This window comes from Protopterus annectens, chromosome 1.part2 (genome assembly GCF_019279795.1).
Source record: "Protopterus annectens isolate FY-2018-M chromosome 1.part2, PAN1.0, whole genome shotgun sequence".
Lineage (NCBI taxonomy): Eukaryota > Metazoa > Chordata > Ceratodontiformes > Protopteridae > Protopterus > Protopterus annectens.
The window spans coordinates 594972222-594997710 of record NC_056727.1 but is presented as its reverse complement, the minus strand read 5'-3'; the positions used below and the strand labels follow the sequence as shown (position 1 = coordinate 594997710).

Here is a 25489-nt window from a genome sequence, read left to right as displayed (position 1 = left end):
ATGCACTGGTATTAAATTAAAAAGCAAAAACTGGTTATTAAATGTCGATGCAAAAAAAACTTAAGAATAGTTTTATTAGATGTCATTATTCTGTCTACCAGACTAAAACTACTTGAAAGAAATCTTAATTTCTATCAAGCAAAACCTCATCAGTGACAAAATGTCCAGCAGCACTCTTCCAGATGATAAGAAGGCTTAGTAGTCCATGCTGCCTTGCCCTCTGGTAGACAGAATAATACACATCTAACAGAAAAATTATGCTTAAGTATTTTTTTACATCTACATTCAATACCCAGTTTCTGCCCACTGAAGAATGTTAACTTGCTGCTTGATACTTTGCCTCTAATCTTGCCTCGATCCGGTCTACTGCTGGCCATGGTATGCTCACTGAAGCATTCTATGGATAACTCCAATGTAAAATATCTTGATCTTGGCTCAAGTTGGACACCCCCAATTATACTGAATTTATTACACTAGTCTGCAGAATGTGTTTGATAATGATCCATGTTCAGCTAAGTATGTAATATGTTACCTGGATATCTTGGATCCAGTCCTTTACCAGATTACTACATAGGTTCATAGGTTAGTACTAAGCTAACTGCCCTTGTGAGCCATTTTAAGCCTAGCCAATTATCCCTTGTGAGACTCAAACCCTGCACCTTGCGTTTGTAATGCAAACACCTTAACCATTAGGCCACCCTCCCAACTCTCTCACGCCCTTTATGCATGCAGTTTCCACTCAGTTATAAAGCAGTCATATGTTACTCCTGTCTTCAAGAAGGTAAGTTTGGATGACAATCTGGATAACTGCAGATCGTTCTCAAACTTCCCCTTTGATGACAACAAAGTTGAGTTTGTCTATCGGCAATTGGATTCTATTCAAGTAAAAATCAGATTCATGACCCATTCCAGTCCAGCTTTTAAACTACGCAAAGCAATGAAACTGCTGCAGTTAGGGTACTGAATGATTTCCTAACAGCAAGAGACCAACAATGTTATTCTATTTTCATCCTTTTAGATCACTCTTCAGCTTTTGACATAGTGAACTATGACTTCTTCCTTGAACATTTGACTCCTTACTACGGCATGTAAGTTGCTGTACTACAATGGCCTAGCTCCTACCTTACTGGTCATACTCAGTGGGTTGTGTCTGATGTTGATTCCTCCTCATCTTTCCCCTGACATGTGGTCTTACACAGGGTTCTATTCTACGTCCACTGCTGTTCACTGTGTATATGCTGCTATTAAGAGAAATTACTCATAATGCAGGTTTACGTTTTCATTGTTATGATGATGATGACATGCATCTTTACCTCACTTTCCCTCAAGATTCTATGTTGGCCCTAAACAGATTTGCTTACAGCTGGAAATCAGCCACAACTGGATGATAATAATTGGTTGAAACTCAATAGCAGAAAGGTAACTTCTTTGGCCATTCATAAATCTTCTATTCCAGTTTTGTCCTCAAATTTCATCGGTAATGGGAATGGGTCTACGTTCGGCTATCAAGCGTAAAACACCTAAGCATTAAATTATCAATCATGGCTTATTTTGAAAATAAATTCATTGAATGACCACAGTTGGCCAACAACCAGGAGTTACCATGATACATAAGGTAAGTGAAGGAAACCTTTTAAATTTGCCCTTTTCCCCATTGTAATGTGATTCTGGAGTTGGTGTGTATAACTTTATATATATATATATATATATATATATATATATATATATATATGGTTGGGGGTGAAGCAAGCAGCCCCACACCTTGGCTGGTTGCGTTCGCAATGCTGGCTAACTATGGCCATTTGATTAATTTACTTTCGAAGTAAGATGTCTTCAATAATTTAATGTTTAAATGTTTTACATACAATTATTATCTGTTCGAAGATAATTTTTTTTTGATAGCCAATCATAGACCCAGTGGGAACAAACTGGAATTCATGTTAAATGTACGTAATCTAGGTGTGATAGCTGATAAATGGCTCAATCTTAGGGACAAGTTGTTTGCCATCATCAAATTATCATTTGATTATCTAAGAAATACTACCCTAATCAAGTATCTAATTCCATCATCTGACTTACGTATGGCTGCATATGCTTTGATCTCCTCAAGGCTGGAGTACTGTAACACACTACTCCTGGATCAGCCAGATGAAGAGCTTGATCGACTACAATCAGTGCAGAATTATTCATCTTGGCTACTTACTGGTGTACCTAGACAGCATAATACTACACTGCCACTGTTATAGAGCCTGCACAAGTTGTCTATTTGGTCTCATATACCAGGACAAGAACTTGGTAAGACTGCTCACAACTTGCGCCCTTACACTCTTGGATAGCTTAAGGTAATGAGGCTTTCTTTTCTAGTAGAATTGTTCCAGGGCATTTGCAGTGAAAAAGTCCAGGAATCTCTGTGCTTGTGAACTAGTAGTGGTATAGGGTTTCTCATGCTATAGCTGGACAGTCTAGATCACCTAGCTAAATAACTAAAATAACATAATTTTCTTGGGTGGCATAAGCCAGTGAACCTTGTTGGCTAGGCTTACGTAGGCACTTGGGCCGATAACCTAGTACCTACCTATGAACCTATAAATGGTGTTGAGTTTAATACTGAGTAGATAGGCATTGTGGCATTCTTTTGTCATAGAGGGAGTTTTGCAGCTACCTAATATATGATAGGGGACCAGTGTGATGGTTATTTCTGCATGAAGAAGCTCTAATGCATCATGCTGCTTTACCAGCCTTCATGTGAGTTTCTTCTGGATGTAGATAGATACATCTACTCCACCTGTTTCCCCTCCTCTGCAGCAGCTGGCTAAAACTTGTGGAAGGCATAACTGTCCTGCACAGCTGGAGTGCTTTCCCGCTGTTTTAAACTATGTCCCAGTCATTACACAGACATCAATGTTTTCCAGGGTGAAAAAGGCTTGTACAGAGTGAAGTTTCTTCTTCAGGCTCCAAGCATCAATCAGTAACACCTTCATATTTTCCTTTGCTTGTTTCATTATGTTGGTAGTTACTCAGGTTGGCATTGTCTAAAAAGGCACTATGAAGAGTGGACAGTGTCTTTCCCAATAACTGAAACCCTACAGGAGGACAGATGCAAGCCATCCCTGGCAAAGCAGAGTGGCCTTTCATTCCTATCCTAACCTGGACCTCCTTTAAATGACACCAAAAGCTAATCCAATTGTTGAAGTCAATTTTTTTTTGTTTACATTGCAGTGTCATTCTTGGGAAAGGTGGAATGCTGCTCAATGTTCGACTCATACCTGCCTTGGACATATAGTCTGAGAGCTTCACCATGGTCTCTCTTCATATAATCCAGGGAGGTACACCTTACGTTATTAACAACAGCACGAACTATGGTAGAGTCATACTTGTTGATCAAGGACTTGAGTGCATGCATGATTTGATGGATTCTGACACCACACAAACAACTAATTGCCACTATTGTCTTGCTCAGTGTAGTAAGAGGCACATGTGTATATCTTACAATGGAGTCACCTATACCAAGAATTTTTGGTTAGGTCGGTACCGGGCTTATGGACTCAGCATCTGGGAATTTGAGACTCCTTGTGCTATGTGAGGAAGGCGGCTTAATGTGCTGAGTGCACTTTGTGCCTGTGTTGTGCTTTGGAGGTCTCTGAGGTTTAGTCAAGTTAATCTTTAGAACCTTAGCATACGATGGATGATGTATATTGTGATGGCCCTGCAGAGGTGTAATGTGTGGTGTACTACTGATAATTTTGATGTCTGAGTTTACTGTGAGATTTCTGCCACCAAGTACATTATATATGTACAGTAGATATAAGAAGTGTACACACCCCTGTTAAAGTGCCAGGTTTTTGTGATATAAAAAATGAGACCACAATAAATCATTTCAAAATTTTTCCCACCTTTAATGTGACCTATAACATGTACAATTCAATTGAAAAACAAACAAATCTGTTAGGGGAAAAATATAAAAAATAAAAAAACGTACAATAAGCTGGTTGCACAAGTGTGCACACCCTTAAACTGATACTTTGTTAAAGAATCTTTTTATTTAATTACAGCATTCAGTCTTCTTGGGTAGGAGTCTATCAGCATGGCATATTTTGACATGGCAATATTTGCCCACTCTTCCTTGCAAAGGCAGTCCAAATCTGTCAGACTGCGAGGGCATCTCTTGTGCACAGCCCTCTTCAGGTCACCCCCACAGATTTTCAACTGGATTTAGGTCTGGGCTCTGGCTGGGCCATTCCAAAACTTTAATTTTCTTCTGGTGAAGCCATTCTTTTGTTGATTTGGATGTATACCTGGGGTCATTGTCGTGTTAAAAGGTGAAATTCCTCTTCATCTTCAGTTTTTTGGCAGACACCTGAAGGGTTTGGACCAAAAGTGACTGGTATTTGGAACTGTTCATAATTCCCTCCACCTTGACTAAAGCCCCAGTTCCAGGTGAAGAAAAGCAACCCCAAAGCATGATACTGCCACCACCATGCTTCACCATGGGGATGGCATTCTTTTGGTGATGCAAAGTGGGGTTTTTTTGCACCAAACGTACCTTTTAGAACTGTGGCCAAAAAGTTCAACCTTGGTATCCTCAGACCATAACACATTTTCCCTCATGCTTTTGGAAGATGTGATGTATTGTTTTTCAAATTTTAGCCGGGCCTGGATGTTTTTCTGTGTAAGAAAAGGCTTCCATCTTGCAACACCACCCCATAATCCAGACATATGGAGAATATGGGAGATTGTTGTCAGATGTAGTACAAAACCAGTACTTGGCAGAAATTCCTGCAGCTCCTTCAGTGTTGCTGTCGGTCTCTTGGCAGCCTCCCTAACCAGTTTTCATCTTGTCTTTTCATCAATTTTGGAGGGACGTTCTGTTCTTTGCAACGTCACTGTTGTCCCCTATTTTCTCCACTTTTTGATGACCGTCTTCACTGTGTTCCATGGTATAGCCAATGCTGTGGAAATTGTTTTGTACCCTTCTCCTGACTTGATACCTTTCAACAATGAGATCCCTTTGATGCTTTGTAAACACTCTGCGAACCATGGCTTTTGCTGCAGCAGGCAACTGAGTAAATGTCAGGATAATCCTACTAGGACAGCTGAACTTTATTTGGGGTTAATCAGAGTTTCTTTAACTGATGGCAGCTGTGTACCCAAGAAGACTGAATGTTGTAATTAAACCAAAAGGTACTTCAACAAAGTATTAGTTTAAGGGTGTGCACACTTAAGCAACCAGCTTATTGTACATTTTTTACTTTTAATATTTTTTCCCTAACAGATTTGATTGTTTTTCAATTGAACTGTACAGGTTATAAGTCACATTAAAGGTGGGAAAAGATTTGAAATGATTTATTGTGGTCTCATTTTTTATATCACAAAACCCTGGCATTTTAACAGGGGTGTGTAGATTGTTTCTATCCACTGTACATCTCTCACGCACTGTGTTATGCTGTTTGACTAACAGACGATCATCAGACAGCATGAGGTAATTATACTGTCTCAAGATACCCATCTCAATCAGGCTGGCTACAAAATTTGTAGGGAAATGCTGGTCCATGATACCCACAGGAAATATCTCTGGGGCAGGGGTAACTATAACTACTTGGAGTTCTGTTTTAGAATAATGTTTGAGTGAACTTGCTACTGAGTATTTAAACATCAGTACAAAACAACTAGCCTGGAGACCTTCTTCTGCACCAAAAAGAGACAGCTGACTAATTATAATACTAAAACAACTGACTAATTTGGTACTAAAATCAGTGCAAGCAGTGAAAGTAAAATGAGAATAACTTAAGTTATTATACTTAACATCTATTGAGATGCTTTTGTAGTCAAGTTCCTTCAACATAAGAGCAATCGGTCATTAAACCAACAGTACTTTTCCCTCACATTTTAAAGATATATAGAAACATATGTCTATTGAAGTAAAAGAACTCCCCTTACTGTCATCTCATACTGTTCTATAACTCTTCCTTGTCCAACTATCAATAAAATCTATAATGAGTTGTTACCCTCCTAACAAATACCACATTTTAGATTTTTGACCTGCTGAAGTCACAACAAAATGGCTTAAGAAAGGGACATGGCATTTTAACTCCTACATTATGCCTCACTAACCACATTCACCCACATCAGGGGAAACTCGCTGGTACAATTTTTACTGACCTACAAAGAACCTTTGACTCACTGTCATACCCCTTTTGCCAGCAAGAATTCACACATTACCAGCTATCATACACATCTTTAACTAATGCAGTTATCTCAATGTTATTTCTCACAGTAGGTCTGCTCTTTGCTTGACTGGAAGCCAGTTTGCTTTTTCCAGAGTTATACAGTGGTGGTCATTTCTTAGAGAATGAATGATAAATCTACAAATGTTGTTTTTTTAACATTTGAATGGTAACGGAGTTTTTGGCAGATTCTGATCTGACAAGAGGGAGGCAGAATTCCAGTTGGAGAAGTAGGATTCTTTTCCCTTTTGCAGTTCTTGTTGGGTATGTGATGCCCTCCTCTGGGCCAGTAATCAAGGAGTCTCAATCCTCACCACAGACACCGGTGAAGGATGTTCACTTGGAACAGAAATGGATACACACAGTATTTCCAGATGCAGCTCTCTGCACCAAACACAATTTCTCTTAAAAGCATACAGGGAACACACCATCCTGGGGTTGGGTTTCCCTCTCTCTCAACAGGCCCCAAATAAGACTCCACATTGACCACAGTTGTAGAGTTGAGTCCACAGCCAATTGCTCCAAGCCAAGTCCTGCAGCACCCTCTCTGTGAAGCCAGTGTTCTATGTCCTGTTCCATGTAGCTGACACACACATATTGATTTTCACGGGCTTGTGTGTGCGCACATGGGTGCACACACATTCACACCCCTGGGAAAGGCTGGCACAGATTAACCAGCTATGCCCCCTCTGCCCAGACTATAAGGTAGATACTGCCACCAAAACACTTCAAAGCCAGCTACTCTAAGGCTCTTACAAGGGTACCCAATTATACTGAGTAAAATTAATTCTAATACAAATGGTAGTGTTTGACCAATGCAGCAAGGCTTTCAGGAGTGACCAAAGTGTTGCCAAATAAATATAAGCACTCTCAAAAGTAAAAATATTTTCTAAAACACTGGCCACAATGACAAGTTTAAATATAACTATTAATAAATAATAAAACAACAATAAAACACTAAATATTTATTTACAATAAATACCGGAGTTTCAACCACAGGAAATATTAAAAATTGCACAGATTGAAAGGTTCACACAGATACAGAAAAACAATACTTAACTAATCTCACTATATTTTCCCGACTGACTAAAGAATTACAGTTCCCTAGTTCACTTACTAGAGAACGGCAAGATGAAGTGTGTAAGTGGTCTTGTCAGTTCCAAAACAGACTGCTCTGAGACTTCTGTCTCATCTAGTATTAAAACATAATTTCAGTGCTGTATTATAGAATGACATCACATACATTTAGTCATCTGACCCTGGTTACAACACTACCCCTTTTTCTAGAAACTGAACCAGAATCTAGCACTTATGTGTCATAATACACATACATAGAGCTTTGCTAAGATATGTTATAACATCTGGAAGCTATAAAACCATTTCAAAAACCTCCAACCATCCACGGTAGTGATTAGTTCACCCTTCAGGAAAATACAGTAGGGTTCCTAGTCTTGGTTTTCACAGGCATTTTGTCTCTGACTGCAATACAAACAAATGCCCTGACAAAATCCCATCCTTAACGCTCTCACCTGTTCCCACCTCAACAATTAAAAAACAGCTACTAAAACTGAAACCTACCACCCTTGCTGCTGACAATCTACCAGCCAACTTCCCAGAAATAGCTGCTGAATCCTTATCCTACCCTATTTCTATTCTTATCAATAGCTCCATACAAGAAGCATATGTCCCACAGCTACGGAAGGAATCATACATTATTCCTCTACATAAAGGCAGAAACTCTTATGAATACTCAAATTATCGCCCCATTACCATTCTATCCCCCTTATCTAAAATACTAGAGAAAGGTATACATTCTCAGGTAACACAATAACTAAACTCACACCATCTCCTCTCCCCGTCACAGCATGGCTTCCGACAACACCATAGCACAACTACCGCTCTGCTCTGTTGCACCAATCTGATTAACCAACATAGAAATAATAATAACTTTGTATCTGCAATGTTTCTAGACCTCTCCAAAGCATATAACAAAGTTTCACATTCCTTACTACTAGACACCCTGACATCTCTATCCTTTGCCCCTTCTGCTATAGCCTGGTTTAAAAGCTATCTGTCAAATAGGCAACAATCTGTCCAATAGCAAAGTGTACTATCTCCCTTACTCCCAACTACCATAGGTATACCACAAGGCTCCATATTAGGCCCACTTCTTTTCTCCGTATTTACCAATAATCTCCATACCACCATACAGCATGCTTCACTTACACAATACATTGACGATTCAACTCTTATCTGTTCAGCCCCATCACTTCCCACCCTACAACAACTCACCCAGGAATCCTTTAGCTCTGTGGAAAGTTGGATCACTCAGATCCAACTTATCCTAAACCCTAATAAAACCAAATTAGTACTTTTCACCCCCAACAAAACCATTTCCACCCCTCTATCCTTCACTATCTCCTCCAAAAAGGGCACTATTATCTCTCCCTCTGACCATACCAAACTCCTAGGCGTTGAAATTGATAAAAATCTACACTTCAACGTCCACATTTCACAGACTATCAAAAAAGTCCATAAAAAATGGGAACACTATATAGGCACAGGAAATCCCTCTCGAAACAAGCACAGATTATCCTAGCCCTAACTCACATCTTGTCTACCCTAATTTATGCTGCTCCAATTCTTACCCAGTTTAGAAAACTTGACCTTGACAGATTCAAATCATGTTATAATATAATTGCCAAGTTTGCAAACAACTCCAACTTTAGAATCCACCATTGCCAGGCTCTAAGGGAACTGCAATGGCTGGAACTTCCCCAGCTACTAACCTATCACCAATTAGTCACTCCCTACAATGTGGTAACACATCCAAAAAAATCCCTGCACTACGCCAACTTCTCACCCACTATAATACAAATCGTCCTCTCTGATATTCTGACAAACCCCTCCTCTGTGTCTCTAGGGCTAACAATACCACAGGAAAAGCACTGTTCTCCTACTCCACAGCTAGAATGTGAAATAATCTCCCTCCTGGTCTGATTTCTGCCCCTACCTCTTCTCACTTTAAAAACTCACTTAGAACATACTTAAAGAATAAGTGGCTATGCCCATGTATTACATAAGTCCTCAAGTTATTCCACTTATATACCTCACTTCCTAATATAGCTACTGTAGGTCTTCTCCTAATACTGCTTTAATTTGTATACTTATTCTGTTAATAACCATGTGTAACTATTTTTTCCTATATATATATATATATATATATATATATATATATATATATATATAGGTGGTATGTCTTCTGCTGTATACCGTATTTTAACATATTGTGTAAAATTTTACCATCCAGACCATTCCAGTTAACAAATGTAAAATAAAATAAGTAAGGTACAATCTTTACAGCTTAAACCAGGTAATTTAAAGTCAGCCTATTTTCAAAGTTAGCTGGACTGAGGTTAACCTCTTCCCTTCCAGTATCCTCAGTTACAATACAGTCTGACATACAACTGTATTCCTTTTTTGTCCAGCAGGACCCACTGTTGGTACACTTTCTCAACATATGCAACTTTACAAATACATTTTCAACACAAGCACTTGTACAAATCAGTTTGATATACAAATGACATATAATTATTCACAAAACTCCAGCTAGTTATGCTGGCATATGTTACACATCCACTACCCTACTTCTCCTGGCACAGCTGACAATGCCTCACATCATCACATCTCTTCCCCTTTGAAGACTCAAGCTAGTATTTCAAGTGATTCTTGAGAAAAGTGGCTAGAGGGATATGAGCCTGTCTGGGAACACATTAATCCATACCCTGTCTTGCGATCCCATCTGCATTGGCATTGCTGACCTCACTATGGTGCTCTATCAGGTGGGTGCAACAGGTTTCCCAGTGAACATGCCCCCCCCCCCCCAAATGCCTGTAAGACTGCTTGGATTTCTCTAATCTGGGTAGGGGATAGCCACTGGGATATTGCTAACCCTTCCACTGAGGTGTCAGTCACAGCCTCCCTGAGGAGCTCAGTCACCAGATCCCCTTCAGACTCCTCTTGCCATCCAATGCAAATACTCAGCACAAGGGCTTCCCTATCACGGTAAGGCTTCCTCATGTTAACATGGTACAATTTGTGTCCCTGCCTCCTGCCTAGCAGTTCTACCATGTAATTAACATCACAGACCATCCTTGCTACTTTGAAGGGTCCTTCCCAAGCTGCCTGCTGCTTATTATGTCTGACAGAATGAGCACCATTAACATGATGTCCCACAGCATAATCTTGGACTCAAGCATTCCTGTCATACCAGACCTTTTTCTGCTGTTGGGCTCCTGCCAGGTTCTTCTGAGCTAAGTAAATTTATTTATTTTAATTTATTTTATATTTGTTGACAGGGTTTGTCCGACTGGGCTACAAATGTCCATTTTCGGCAGAGGCCCATGGAGAAAAGCTCTAACAGAAAATAAAAAATTTTACATACTGAATACATACAGAAATACATTCATCAGTACCACAGATTACTGCATTACAGTGCCACACGTTATTGCATTACAGTGTCATACATTAAACTGTGGCAAGTGAAATGCACATAGAAATACAATCATCAGAGGGATACATTCATAATTACATATTATATACATAATAGTTGCATAGCTGAAATATTTTACTAGTTAAGTTTGTACAGTGATGTACCAAGAGGAGAAGATAAAGTATTCTTGAGCTCCCTAAACCTTGTCTTGAGCTTTAGAACATGGGACACAACAGACTTTTTGTGGGATACACACTCACCTGCCTACTCATCACAAATCAAATCTAAAGGCCCCCCTCACCCTATGCCCATACAAATTCAAAGGGTGAAAAACCTGTGGATTCCTGGGGTACCTTTCTGTATGCAAACAGCAGACGGGGCAAATATTTGTCTAATTCTCTCTTAGCATGGTCTTTAATGTAGAGTTTAACCTCTCCGTAAGACCATTTGTCTGGGGGTGGTCTGTAGGTGCTTCACTCCACAGTGATCAAGGGGTGAGAAAAAATGGGTTGCTCAAAAGAACAATAAGCCAAAATTGCTGAAGCGTGAATTTTGATGGAAGAAAAGGAAAGTCCACCATTAAGCAATCCTGCTAGGTAGTCAAGAATGGGTCAAAGAGAAGGATGAGAAGAATCTTCTCCTTTAGCTAGCATCCAAGAGCAAAATCTCTTCCATTTATCTGCATAGGATTTTCTTGTGCTAGGTCTCCTGGCCTCATGAAGAACTTCAACCACCTGTTGGGAAAGATTTAAAGTATTAGCCAGGCAGTTAAATGCAGAGTTTAAAGATGAGGATGGAGGAACCATTCCCCTCCCTGAATCAACAGATCTGGTACCAGGGGAAGATGCCAAGGCTGAGCCTAGGAAAGGCTGTGAAGTAGGGGATACCAGTGCTGCCTGGGCCAATCTGGAGCTATCAGAATAGCCTTTGGTTTTTCGTCCCTTATCTTTAGCAGCAGTCTGGGAAGAACAGGCAGAGGAGGGAAAGCATAAAATGAGAGATGTGTCCATGGGAAGGACAACGCATCCACCCTCCAAGCTTTGTTGTGAAACTCCCTGGTGCAGAAGGTTGGAAGGAGATTATTGGTGTGAGAGGAGAAAAGATTGACTTGTGGGGTGTCCCAATGATGAATGATGTGACAGAAAATGTCCCTGTTCAGTTGCCACTCGTGAGGATCCAGAACATGTCTGCTCAAATGATCTGCCAAGGGGTTTAGCCTCCCTGGAAGACACTGAGGTATTAGATGTAAGCCCATGGATGCTGCTATGGACCATAGTCTTATGCTTTGTCTGCACAAGGGGTAGGAGTGAGTCCCCCCTTGCTTGTTGATATACCACATGGACTGTGGTATTGTCTATTCTGATCAGCAGAGTCCCAGGGTAGAGTAGGTCCTTGGAAGCCAGCAAGGCCTGCTGCACTGCAATTAATTCTTTTAAGTTTATGTGCTGATGAATCTGCTGGGTGCTCCACCTCCCCTGTATGCCCCTGCCCTCCAGATGAGACCCCCCCCAAGCAACATCTGAGGCGTCTGTGGTGAGAATCTGGCTGGCAGGCAGTGGGCGGAAAGGCAGACCCTTGTTCTGAGAACAGGCTGTCACCCACTAGACGAACTCCATTTGTAGACAGGGAATCAGGGGAAGAATCAAGTCTAAGTCCTGTGATGTGTGTTGATACCAAAGATTCTTGAGGTACCACTGAAGTTTTCTCATATGCAGCCTTGCATATGGGATCATCAAAATACATGAAGCCATGAACCCTAGTGCTTGCAGGAATTGCGTTGCAGAGAGCTGGGTCATGATTGCCAAGTTCATGAAGTAAGCGGAAAGATCTTTTTACTTCTGTTGAGGGAGGAATACCACCTGGGTGGTTGTATTCAGACTCGTTTCCAGGAAAACCATCTCCCTTGAAGGAACCAACTTTGACTTCTTTTTGTTGAGAGTGTAACCCAAAGAGGTGAGAATGTTCATCACGAAACCCAAATCCTTTTCTGGTTGTTCTGGGGAGTTTGCTTGAATGAGACAGTCATCCAGGTTAGGATAAATGTGAATGTTTCTCTGCCTGCAAAAAGCAATGGCTGGAGTCAGGCACTTCATAAAATCTCTGGGAGCAGTAGATAAGCCAAAGGCAATGCAGAATATTGGAAATGTTGCTCCTCAGCCCTGAAGCGAAGGAACTGCCTGCAACTTTCCCTTATTGGGATGTGCAGATACGCCTCCTTGAGATCCAAAGTTACCAGCCATGAATCCTTGCCCAGCATTGGTAACAATTGTTGAAGGGTGAGCATTTTGAATTTGGGAATCACCAGAAAAGTGTTTAGAATGGACAGATCCAGAATAGGGTGCCAGGTGTTCCCTTTCGTGGGTACCAGAAAAAGCCTTGAATTAAAAACCTAGGCCTGCCTGATTTGCAGGAACTGGCTCTATAGCCCCCATAGTCAACAGAGAAGAAATTTGAGTTCCTACCTCTGCCCTGAGAGTTCTGAGTATGTCTGGGTATCCTTGTAAAACAGGGAAGGTGTGAAAGTAAAACTTGTAACCTTGGTTTACTATACTGAGAACCCATTTGTCGTCTGTGATGGTAGACCATACCTCTGCGAACCTGGCTAACCTTCCCCCCAAAGGAAACCCAGGGTACGCAGAGGTAGGCACAAGAAAGTCAGAGTCATTGAGAATGTTTGCTATGGGAAGCTGGCTTAGAACTCCCTGGTTTAGCAGAAGAAGAATGTCATTGTTTAGCCTTTGTGGGGCAGAAGCCTGGGCTCTGGAAGATCTGAAACCCCTAGGCCTAGAGTGACCCTGCTTGCCAGGATCAGGGAAAGACCAAGTTTTGGTAGGATAATGCCTACTAAACCGAGGAGGCTGAACCTGAAGGAAATATTTTACAGCTTGCATAGATTTTGCCTTATCCTCCAACTTCTTTAGTACCTCCTCAGCCTTATTACCAAAAAGATTGTCCTTGTGCAAAGGAACATCCAGCAATTTAGATCTAACTGGTTCAGAGAGAGAGGCTGCTCCCTGAGCCAAGCATGCCTTCTAATTATGGAACCAGTGGCTGCTGCTCTGCAGGAAGCCTCCAAAGTGTCAAAACCACAATGAAGTGAATGCTTGTTAACTAAAGTGCAGAATTCGCTTAAGTCTTGTAAATCTTTGTTCTCCGTCATGGAAGGAATACCTTCAAGTTTAGCCTTAATAGCCTCCAAAGTATGCTGCTGATGTGAAAAAGACAATTTATGGATCTAATGGCAAGAGTTGCAGAGGTATAAACTTTTTTACCCCACCTGTCCAAGGCCCTAGATTCCTTATCAGAAGGCACAGGGTTTTTAGCTATAGTAGCCTTAACACCCTTGAGGCCTTGAGAAATAATTGCTGGAATTGATGAGATTCAGGAACCCTGTAATACCTACCTAGTTTTCTGGGAGCAGGAGGGACAGAATGAGGAGTTAATGAATTTTCCATGAAAACATCATCCACAAATTCCAAATCTGGAGGTATAGCCAGAGGCTTATGCTATGGCAAATCTAAAAATTCCCTGATTCTTTTCTTAAACTGTGAAAAATCCTGACATTCCCATTTAAAATGCTCTCTAAGAGTATTCAGAGTATCCCCAAAGGAAAAATCTTCTGGAGGGGAGGCAGAAGGGATAGAGTCCTCAGCATCAGAATCCTCAAAGCCACAAAAAAGTTGTGAATTTCCTTCTTCACCAGCAGACATAATGGAAATCTCAGAATCTGAGACAGACAAAACATAAGGAGATAATTCCCTAGCCCTCTATGAAGGGGGGGATGAGAGCCCCTAATCAGGGAAAGAAGATCACCAGCCATCTTTACCAACTGGGACTGAGGTACAGGAGGGGAGGCCGACACCTGCTTGTGAGTAGGTTTATGGCTGGAAGGTTTACTAGCAATCCAGAGGGACTCGGGAGGCCTAGCAACTGCCAAAGTCTGAATTAAGATAGTCAGGTTCTGGTCTCATGTCGAAAAGAAGAAGCGTCAGAAGCTGGTGCCTACAAAGCAGCTCCGGACCCATCTGATGCGGCAACAGGTGGAAAGTCTGAAGACAAAATAGGAGCCTGCGGCATGGAAGTCTCAGCAGAAGCTTGCGGCTGAAAATCTGTGGACTGCAAGGGCTGCAAAAGCGTCTCACTGACTACCGTTGTGTTGACGACCAATTTCACCGCTGCGTCGTCAGCAGAGTTAACCCTAGGCCCGTTGCGGTCCTTGTCTTTGCGTTTCCTAAGTATATCTGAAGTCGGGAGACCAGAAGACGCCATACCGACGAACTTGGGCCAGACTCCGAAATGTTTATACAAAATCTTAGCTCTAAGGCATATGGTATGCGAGTTAAAGGAAGCACAGAGATCACAGTTGGGGACGTCGTGCTGAAGGCCCAAACAAGTTATACAATAAGAATGGAAATCACGGTGCAGAATCTTTTTTCCACAAGCAAGACAGTTATTAACTATCTGACATTCGTTAAAGCAAGAAAAGAGGATCCCCAACGGGGTACTTATCTGAAAGGGTCTTCAACTTGGTAGTCAGAAAGTGAGACGAAGGTAAATGGCCAACCGGCACTAGTGCAAATTGCATTTGCTTCGGGCTCCGCATCAAGAAAGACAGAGGAAATGGCATCGGCTGCCTCCCTTTATACTTGACGTACTGACATCAGTTTTACAACCGGCGGCAGCCGACATCATATACCAAGGACTCTGGTATTCAGGCCAACTGAGGGCTACCATGAGCCGGACAACCCATATGTGAGGACTGCAACAGTGAAACATGAAAAACATCCATAGCTACCCTCTGAAATGGCTCCTCAACCACAGACAAAGACATCAATGGAGCTATGATCTTGTCTTCTGCCTTGCCTACTTTTTGGCACTGCTCATAGGTCCTGCAATACCCTGCTACATTCCTTGCAATCCCAGGTCATTAAAAGTTCTGCATAATACATCTCTGTGTATGCTTTATGCCCAAATGACCTGCAAAGGGAATGTCATGGGCTATGGCTAGAAGTACCAAATGATATGCTCTAGGTACTATTAACTGCTGTATTACTTCACCCTCTAGCTCTCCCTCAGGGGTCCACTCTCTATACAGTAACCCTTTGTTCCAGTACACAGACTACTCTTTTCTTGAGAATGGGCTGCCTCCTTAGCTACCTCCCTAAAGCTTCTTAGTGTAGGGTCCGACAGCTGAGCCTGTCTCAACTCTAACTACGTGACCCTTCCCAGTTCCCCTTCCACAGAAAATCTGGTCTCCTCTGACAGCGATGCCTCCCTGTCAGCCTGGGTACTACCACTCACCACTACACTTGCAGTCATCCTATCCAAGGGAATATCAGTACCTACCAACAACTGTGGCTCACCTTCAGGCTCACTGCTACAGGATAGCTCCCTCCCTGATATGGCCACCTCATCAGCCCTGGCTTCAGGTATGGGGTCTGTCTGGGTCTCCCCAAGGCTACCAGCCACGTGTCTGTTTCCAAACCTGACTGCATGCAACTGCATGCACACAAGGTACTGCCTTACCAAAATCATTCCCTATCAAGATATCTGTAGGAATCTCCTCAAACACATCTACTTGCTTGCTTCCTTTTCCACCCTCCCAGTCAAGGTGAACCCTAGCCAAAGGCATGTGGAATGGGGTCCCTCCTACAGATCTGACTGGAGTGGACAGCCCAAACAAGTACTGCTCCTCTTTAACCATTGCCGGCTTCACAATGGTTATGTCAGAGGCAGTGTCTTTCTTAGCACTGGCCGGTTTTCCATCCACTAAGATAGAATATAAACTCCGGTGACAGTCTGGTACCATGTTATCTCCAGACAACTTACTACTGGCACACTGTTATTCCCATTTGCTGGCTACCCCACCTTTTGTTTCCCACCATGCTTCCATGGACATCTGTATGCTACGTAGCCCCACTGATTACATTTAAAACATCTAACCATTGATCTTGGTCATGTATCTGAACTAGTGACTTCCCCTGTTACTGGCGGACTCTGTTAGGGTGGTTTAGTCTGCCCACCATGGGTTCTCTTATATCCGTGTGAAGCAGTGAGTATCCCCTTCTTGTGCAGTGATGCCCTGCTTGCTAAGTACAGATAGTACAGTTGTGTACACTTACCATAAATGTAGATGTCTGAGTATATTCACTGTTGCAGTCATTACATTTGGGTTATCTGCCTGCAGGTAGCCCTCAGCCGGCCTGAATATCAAAGTCTTGGGTCCTGCATCAGATGCTGTCTCTTCTTCCATGACGTCAGGTAGTCAGGGGTATAAAGCATGCAGCCGATGCCATTACATCAGTTTTTCTTGCCCCAGATGTCAGGTGCCCCCATAACGGGAAGCAATTTTATATATATATATATATATATATATATATATATATATATATATATATATATATAGGTTACACCTCCAACAAAAAGCAAATACACCAGAAAGCTGTAATACACTAAACAAGAAGAAAGATATAGCCAAAAGAAGTCAGGGGGCTGGAGGGAGGGTAACCAGGACTGCAACTATGGGACCTGACAACATCTCAGTCTGTGTTCTACATAAACTACAGAATGAACTGGCACCCCAACTAAGTACCATGTTCAATCATAGCCTCACCTCAGGCTTTGTGCCCACTGAATGGCGCACAGCAACTGTTATCCCACTCCACAAAGGGGGAGCCACCACGGACCCCGGGAACTACCGTCCCATTAGCCTGACGAGCATGGTCTGCAAGGCTATGGAGCGTATCATCATGGAACTTGTAAACAATGACATTAGTAATCTCCAAACTCTGGACCCTACCCAGTTCGGGTTTGTAAAAGGCAGATCATGTCTCCTAAACCTGATAGACTTCTTTGAAGCGGTCACCAAAGCCGTAGAAGAGGGTAAGGTGGTTCACACAACCTATCTAGATCTATCTCGCCAAGGCTTTCGACACCATCCCCCACTCTGGAATTATAGACAAACTCACTAAACTAGGTATAAATCCCTATGTCACAAGATGGGTTGCCAACTGGCTCACTGACAGAACCCACACTGTGAAAGCAGCAGACTCTAAATCCAACTTCAGACCAGTGACAAGTGGAGTACCAGAGGGTTCAGTCCTAGGTCCTCTCCTGTTTGGTATCTACTTCTCTGAAGTACAGGCTAACACAGAAGGTCTTTAGCTAACAAAGTTCGCAGATGACTGCAAACTAGGAGCCATAATCAAAACTCCTAATGATGTGGATATCCTACAAAAGGGCCTCACTGAGACAGATGCCTGGTGTCAAAGATATGGCCTCAAGCTCAATGCCAAAAAGTGCATTGTCATCCCTTTTGGTAAAAACTCTGTACCCATGAACAATCACATAGGCGGTAGTATACTTAACACCAAAAGTGTGATAAGAGACCTTGGGACACAGGTGGACAGTAGCCTCTCCTTTGATAATCACATCGCCACCGTACTCAGAAAATCCTGCTATGTGGCACACCTCATCACAAAAGGTTTCTCATCCAGGAAAAAAGAGGTCATTGTTCCCCTCTACTCATCACTCATTAGACTCATTATAGAGTACAATGCCCCTTTTGTATGTACCTCACAAGACATCTACAACAACTAGAAAGGCCGCAGAAATACCTCACAAAGAGGATTACCGGCCTCAAACAGATGCCCTACGTAGACCGTCTCAAAAAACTCCAGCTTTACTCTGTCGCATATCACGTACTCAGAGGCGATCTCTGCCTAACATACAAAGCTATGTCAAACCCAGAGTTGTTGGACATGCTCCACACAAAGAAATCCCAATCCCTCCGAGCTACACGCTCTAGGGACCTAAAACTTGTCACCACAATAAACAGAACATGCTGGAGGAATAGATTCCTGTCCCAGAGACTTCCTATACTCTGGAACAAACTACCTATCTATATCAAACAAAGCTCCTCATTAGCACTCTTCAAGAAAAAACTTGATGATTGGATGGGAGATAGGAAATTCACCCCGGGGATCACTTCTGTGGCTCTGCTTGACAGGGCACAGGAAAATAATTTTCTTGGGTGGCAAAAGCCGGGGTACTGTTTGGCTAGGCTTATATAGGACCTAGGGCCAACAGCCTAGTACCTATCTATGAACCTATGAACAGTGTATACACTCGAACATCTACATTTATGGTAAGTGTACAGAACTGTACAATGTTCTTCATGCTTCACTGTTGCAGTCATTACATTTGGGTAGTTTCCCAAAGCTAAGGAAGGGAGGAGGAAGTTAGAGAGCATTAGGACCAGCTATTAAGCCCTGCAAAACTGCAGTGGCAAAACCAGCTCTGGATTTAGAAAAAATAGGCAAGTGATAATGCTTGGTGAAGGTATGTACAGAGCTCCAGGTAGCAGCTTCTAGGATGTCCCTGGTAGGGACACCTCTGAGAAAGGCTGTAGAGGTAGATGCAGCCCTGGTGGAATGTGATCTTATCCCCTGTGGGGTAGGTTTCCATGGTGCTTATACCAGAAATAAATGCAATGGCCTATCCACTTAGAAATGTTTTGCTTTGAAATGGCCTTCCCCTCTGCTCCTGCAGCAAAGGCAACTAGCAGCTGTTCAGTTTTTCTGAGAGGCTTAGTCCTCTCCAAATAAAATCTAAATTGCCTGTGCACATCCAAAGAGTGCAGAATTAATTCTCCTTTGTTCTGTAGATTAGGATAAAAGGTCAGCAAATGAATGGAATGATTAAGTGCCACACTGGATACCACCTTAGGCATAAAGGAAGGATTGGTCCTGAGGGACACCATGTCAGCATGGAAGATGATGAAGGGCTCCACTGCCATGAGGGCCTGTAATTCAGACATTCTTCTTGCTGAAGTGATGGCTAGAAAAAAGGCCATCTTCCAAGAAAGGAATTTCAACTCTGCAGTTGCAGATGGCTCAAAAGGAGGTAAAGTGAGCTTTTCCAATACAAAGTTAAGGTCCCAGGCTGGAGTAGGGGCTCTCCTGGGTGGTCTTAAATTTTTGGCCCCTCTGAGGAATTGTTTCAACAGGGGGTGAGAGAAGAGGGGTGGCTCAGTATTATAATGTGCTGAAATGGCTGAGGCATGAATTTAAATAGATGAGAAGGAAAGGCCCTTGTGCAATATCTCTGTTAAGTATTGAAGAATATGCGGTAATCTGGGCACTGTTGTACCCATTCCCTGAGTCTGGCTCCAGGGACAGTACCTTTTCCACTTTTCAGCATAGGATTTTCTACTACTAGGCCTCCTTGCCTCCAGAATGACATCTAGCACCTGCTTACTGAGGGATGCTATTGGAGGGCTCAGGGAATTAGCCAGGCTGCAGAATTCAGGGTTTGAAGCTGGGGGTACAGAATCTGGCTCTCCTGCTGGGACAGCAGGGAAGGGGTCTGAGGAAGGTGCCATGGTTCCAGCAGTGACATACTGCGCAAGAGGGGGTACCAGAGCTGGCATAGCCAGTCTGGTGCAATCAGTATTGTCCTTGGTTTGTCCTGTTTGATCTTTAGCAGAATTTTTGAGAGGAGAGGCAGAGGGGGAAAGGCATAAACTGAGAAGTTTTCCCAGGTGAAGAACAGGGCATCCACTTTCCAAGCCTGACTGTGGGAAGTGCGTGTGCAAAATTTGTCCAATAGGTAGTTCTGAGGGGAGGCAAACAGGTCAACCTCTGGGTTCCTCCATTTGTTTCTCAAAATGTTTAATATCTTTGGTTCCAGCTTCCACTCGTGTGGGTCCATGTGATTTCTGCTTAGGTCTGTCAGTGAATTTAGCTTGCCTGTCAGGAATTGAACTTGTAGGTGCACTTGGTAGCTCAAGGCTGTGTTCCACAGAGCCATGGCTAGTCTGCAGAGACGATAAGAGTGGGTTCCCCCTTGCTTGTTTATATACCACATAACAGTGGTGTTGTCTGTCTTTACCAATAATTGTCCTGGAAGGATGTGGTCCTTGAAGGCTGTCAGGGAATTCTGTACAGCTAACATTTCTTTTTGACTGATATGCAGGTGCATCTGACTCGGGTTCCATTTGCCCTGAATGCACTGCCCTGCCAAGTGAGCCCCCATGCATAGTCTGATGCATCTGTTGTTAGGGGATGGGTGGCAGGGGATAGAGTGAAAGGCAATCCCTTGTTGTGGTAGCAGGCCTCTGCCCACCAAAGGAAAGTACAGTTGTGCACACTTACCATAAATGTAGATGTTCGAGTGTATTCAGTGTTGCAGTCATTACATTTGGGTTTTCTGCTTGCAAGTAGCCCTCAGTTGGCCTGATTAACAAAGTCTTGGGTCCTGCATTGGTTGCTGTCCCTTCTTCCATGATGTCAGGTCGTCAGGGGTATAAAACATGCAGCCGACGCCATTATATCAGGTTCTTGCCTCAGATGTCAGGTGCCCCTCTAATGGGAAGCAATTAAATATAAAAGCACAAAGATATACTGCCATCAAAAAAGCAAATACACCAAAAAGGCTTTTAAGCATAGTAAAGGAAAGTAGAGGTATAGTCAAAAGAAGTTAGAGGGCTGGAGGGAGGGTAACCAGGACTGCAGCAGTGTATACACTCGAACATCTACATTTATGATAAGTGTACACAACTGTACTACGCTCTTCATGTTTCATTGTTGCAGTCATTACATTTGGGTAGATTCGCAAAGCTATGGTTGGGAGGAGGAATTTAGATAGCATTAGGGCCAGCTATAAGGCCCTGCAAGACTGCAGCGGCAAAGTCAGCTCTGGATTTAGAGAAAATTGGCAAATGATAATGCTTGGTGAAAGTATGTACAGAACTCCAGGTAGCAGCTTCTAGGATGTCCCTGGTAGGGACGCCTCTGAGAAAGGCTGTAGAGGTAGATGCAGCCCTAGTGGAGTGAGGTCTGATCCCCTGGGGGATAGATTTTCCATGGTGCTTATAGCAGAAATGAATGCAATGGCTTATCCATTTAGAAATGGTTTGCTTTGAAATAGCCTTCCCCTCTGCCGCTGCAGCAAATACCACCAGCAGTTGTACAGATTTCATTTGAGGTTTAGTCCTGCCCAAGTAGAATCTAAGTTGTCTGTGCACATCTAAGGAATGCAGTATCCGTTCCCCTTTATTCTGTGGATTGGGAAAGAAGGTTGGCAAATGAATGGACTGATTAAGAGCCACACTGGATACCACCTTGGGCATGAAGGATGGATTGGTTCTGAGGGACACCCTGTCCACATGAAAGATGATGAAAGGCTCCACTGCCATAAGGGCCTGTAATTCAGATACCCTTCTAGCCGAAGTGATTGCTAAAAGGAAAGCTGTTTTCCAAGAAAGAAATTTTAAGTTTGCAGTAGCAGCTGTCTCGAAAGGAGGTAGAGTGAGTTTCTCCAAGACAAAGTTAAGGTCCCAGGCTAGGGTTGGAGCTCTCCTGGGTGGTCTCAAATTTTTTGCCCCTCTGAGGAACTGCTTGAGCAGTGGATGAGAGAAGAGGGGAGGTTCTTTGTTATAATGAGCTGAAATGGCAAAGACATGGATTTTAATGGAGGAAAAAGACAGGCCCTTGTGAAGCATCTCAGTTAAGTATTGTAAAATCTAAGGTAAATTGGGCGCTGCTGTGCTCATCCCTTGAGACTGGTTCCAGGCACAGAATCTTTCCCATTTTTCAGCATAAGATTTTCTAGTACTAGGCCTCCTTGCCTCTAAAATGATATCCATCACAGGTTTGCTGAGGGATGGTAAAGGAGAGATTAAGTAATTAGCCAGGCTGCAAGGTTCAGTGTTAAAAGCTGAGGGTGCAGAATCTGGTTCTCCTGCTGAGACAGTAGGGAAGGAGTCTGAGGCAGGTAACCATGACACACTGCGCAGGAGGGGGTACCAGTGTTGGCGCAGCCAGTCTGAAGCAATCAAAATCATCTTTGGTTTGTCCTGTTTGATTTTTAGTGGTACTTTGGAGAGCAGAGGCAGAGGGGGGAAGGCATAGACTGATAGGTTTTTCCAGCTGAAGGACACAGTATCCACTTTCCAGGCTTGTTTCTGGGGAGTCCTTGTGCAAAATATGTCCAATTGGTAGTTATGGGGAGAGGCAAACAGGTCTATATCTGGGCTCCCCTATTTGCTTGGCAACATGTTGAAAATCGTTGGTTCCAGTTACCACTTGTGTGGGTCCATGAGGTTTCTGCTTAGTCCGTCTGCCAGTGTATTTAATTTTCCTGGCAGAAATTGAGCTTGTAGGTGCACCTGGTAGCTTAAGGCTGTGTTCCACAATGCCATGGCTAGTCTGCAGAGGGGGTAAGAATGTGTAACCCCCTGCTTGTTTATGTACCACATAACAGTGGTGCTGTCCATCTTTACCATTAGTTGTCCTGGAAGAATGTGGTCCTTGAAGGCTGTTAGAGCATTCTGTACAGCTAACATTTCTTTTTGATTGATATGCAGGTGCATTTGACTTGGGTTCCATTTGCCCTGAATGCACTTCCCTGCCAGGTGAGCCCCCCATGCATAGTCTGATGCGTCTGTTGTTAGGGTTTGGGCGGCAGGGGGTGGTGTGAAAGATAGCCCCTTGTTTTGATGGCAGGCCTCTGCCCACCAAAGGAACTCTAGGCGTAGGCAAGGTATGATAGGAATCATTGTTTCTAGGTCTTGAGAATGTTGACACTATAGGCTTTTTAGATACCACTGTAGTTTCCTCATATGCAGTCTTGCATATGGAATTAGAAGAATGCAGAAGACCATAAACCCCAAGGCTTGCAGTATTTGTCTTGCAGATAGCAGGGTTTTTGTGGCCACTTGTTTGAAGTAGGTTGCCAAATGAATTTGTTTCTCTGGCGTGAGGTAAGCCATCTGGGAAGTTGCATTCAAGCTTGCTCCCAAGAATATAACTTGTTGACAGGGTACCAGGTGTGACTTCTTTTCTTTTATGGTGCACCCAAGATAAGTTAGAACCTTTTGTACAAAGGCCAGATGATTCAAAAGTATGTCCTGGCTTTCTGCCTGAATTAGACAATCGCCCATGTATGGGTATATTTGAATATTTCTTTGCCTGCAAAATGCAATAACTAGAGCTAGTCACTTTGTGAATACCCTGGGCGCAGTAGATAAGCCAAAGGGCAGTGCAGAGAACTGATAGTGCGTGTAGCCTGCTTTGAAGCGTAGGTATCTTCTGCATGATTCCCGGACTGGGATGTGCAGGTATGCTTCTTTTAAATCTAGTGTTGCCAACCAGGCATCTTTGCCTAGCATAGGAAGTAATTGGTGAAGAGTCAGCATCTTGAATTTTGGAATCTCCAAAAAAGGTGTTTAGAGTAGACAGGACGCCATGAATTGTCTTTTCTGGGTACCAGGAAAAGTCTCGAGTAGAAACCTTGTCCCTTTTCCTCTTCTGGTACCAGCTGAATAGCCCCCATACTTAAGAGAGAAAGTACTTGTTTTTGGGGCTCTGCCCACTGATTTGGGAGTAGGTCCGGCCACCTGCTTGGTGTTGGCAATGTGTGGAAGTGAAATCTGTATCCCTGGGACACTATATTTAAAACCCATTTGTCCTGGGTAATGAGTTCCCAATTCTTTGCATGAAGAGCAATCTTTCCTCCCAAAGGGACAGTCAGTTGACAAGTGCTTGGACATTTTAAAAAGGAAGTCATTGAGAGAGTTTACCATGGGGGGGGGGTGTCTTATTCCCAGATTTGGAAGTGGAGGCCCCCACTGCTTAGTTCTGTGTGTCCCCTGGGACTGAATCATGGGGGTTTTGCTGTGTCTGGGTATGGCTTGAGAAGACCTGGAAGGGGCTGGAAAGGACCAATTCTTAGAGGGCCAATGCCTACTAAATCTAGGAGGATGAACTTGTAAGAAATCTTTAACAGTTTGCATAGATTTAGCTTTATCTTCCATCTTTTTAAGAACTTCCTCAGCCTTGTTGCCAAACAGGTGGTCCTGATTTAAAGGAGCATCCAACAATTTAGCTTTAACATGATCAGGCAAAGATTGCTCCTTAAGCCAAGCATGCCTTCTGAGCACAGACCCAGTAACAGCAGCCCTGCAAGAGGCCTCTAATGAATCAAAACCACATTGCAAAGTATGTTTTCCAACTTGTTCAGCAGAATCCTGTAATTCTTTATTTTCCACAGTCAGGAATCAACATAATTTTCTGTTTAAGCAGTCCAATAACATGTTGCTGATACTTTAACATATGAAACTGGCAGTTTAAAGCCCTAATGGCCAAAGTTGCTGAAGTGTAAACCTTCTTAGCCCATCTATCCAGCGCCCTGGAGTCTCTATCAGAAGGGGTAGGATTTTTAGCAGTAGAAGCCTTAATGCCCTTAGGCCCATGTGAAATAGTCTCTGGATCTGCAATAGGATTTTTAAAAAGGAACTTGTGGGACTCAGGGACCCTGTAGTATTTGTCAGGTTTTCTGGGAGCAGGAAGCAGGGAATCAGGGGCCAAACTAGATTCCAAAAAAGCATCATCAACAATGTCTGGTACAGGAGGAATAGCTAAAGGCCTCTGCTGAGGTAGGAGAAGGAAATCCCTAAGCCTCTTTTTTGAATCAGAAAAATCCTGCAAGATTCCCTTACTGGAATGTGCAGGTAAGCTTCCTTTAAGTCTAAGGTTGCCAACCAGGCATTTTTGCCTAGCATAGGAAGCAGGTGATGAAGTGTTAGCATTCTGAATTTTGGGATTACCAAAAAGGTGTTTAGAATAGAGAGGTCCAGGATTGGACACCAGGAGCTGTCTTTTCTGGGTACCAGGAAAAGTCTTGAGTAAAACCCTTGCCCCCTTTCTTCTGCTGGGACAGGTTGAATAGCCCTGATACTTAGAAGAGAGAGAACCTGCTGTTGAGCCTCTGC

At 43.0% G+C, this 25489-nt stretch overlaps 1 protein-coding gene across 2 annotated transcripts in view; it reads right to left on the bottom strand.

The window, feature by feature from the left end:
- The window catches only part of BROX (BRO1 domain and CAAX motif containing), a 1162070-nt gene that overhangs the window by 823327 nt on the left and 313254 nt on the right, over positions 1–25489 (bottom strand). The window lies entirely within an intron of this gene.